This window comes from Hyalella azteca, unplaced genomic scaffold (assembly GCF_000764305.2).
Source record: "Hyalella azteca isolate HAZT.00-mixed unplaced genomic scaffold, Hazt_2.0.2 contig223, whole genome shotgun sequence".
NCBI lineage: Eukaryota > Metazoa > Arthropoda > Malacostraca > Amphipoda > Hyalellidae > Hyalella > Hyalella azteca.
Genome location: NW_025930578.1, coordinates 172,562 through 173,480, shown reverse-complemented (window position 1 = coordinate 173,480; position 919 = coordinate 172,562).

Genomic DNA, 919 nt, shown 5'->3' with positions numbered 1-919 from the left:
CCGCTGAGGCCAAGCACCTACGTCCCATGCATTGTTTGAGGCCCGCTGAGGCCAAACACCCACGTCCCATGCATTGTTTGAGGCCCGCTGAGGCCAAACACCCACGTCCCACGCACTGTTTGAGGCCCGCTGAGGCCAAGCACCTACGTCCCATGCATTGTTTGAGGCCCGCTGAGGCCAAGCACCTACGTCCCATGCATTGTTTGAGGCCCGCTGAGGCCAAGCACCTACGTCCCATGCATTGTTTGAGGCCCGCTGAGGCCAAACACCCACGTCCCATGCATTGTTTGAGGCCCGCTGAGGCCAAACACCCACGTCCCACGCACTGTTTGAGGCCCGCTGAGGCCAAGCACCTACGTCCCATGCATTGTTTGAGGTCCGCTGAGGCCAATCACCTACGTCCCATGCATTGTTTGAGGCCCGCTGAGGCCAAACACCCACGTCCCACGCACTGTTTGAGGCCCGCTGAGGCCAGACGCTGTTTTAGGCCCCCTGAAGATTGCAGTGGCATGCATTTACTTGGAAAAAATTCGAATAAACTCATTTTAAGATTGCAGAGATTGCACTTACTCATTTTTATTATGATATATTAATTGCTGGTGAAGAAGTTCTGCTACATTAGGGAGCTAAAAGCTGACTTGTATGTAAGAGGACGTAAATAATCTAAGGTGAGAAATGATTTTTGCTTGAAATATTTTTAATTTATTTAGTTCGCAAAAAGAAATTTTTATAGAAATGGACTCGATGCAGTCAACAGGACTTGATGCAGTCAACAGGACTTGATGCAGTCAACAGGACTTGATGCAGTCAACAGGACTCGATGCAGTCAACAGGACTTGATGCAGTCAACAGGACTTGATGCAGTCAACAGGACTTGATGCAGTCAACAGGACTTGATGCAGTCAACAGGACTTGATGC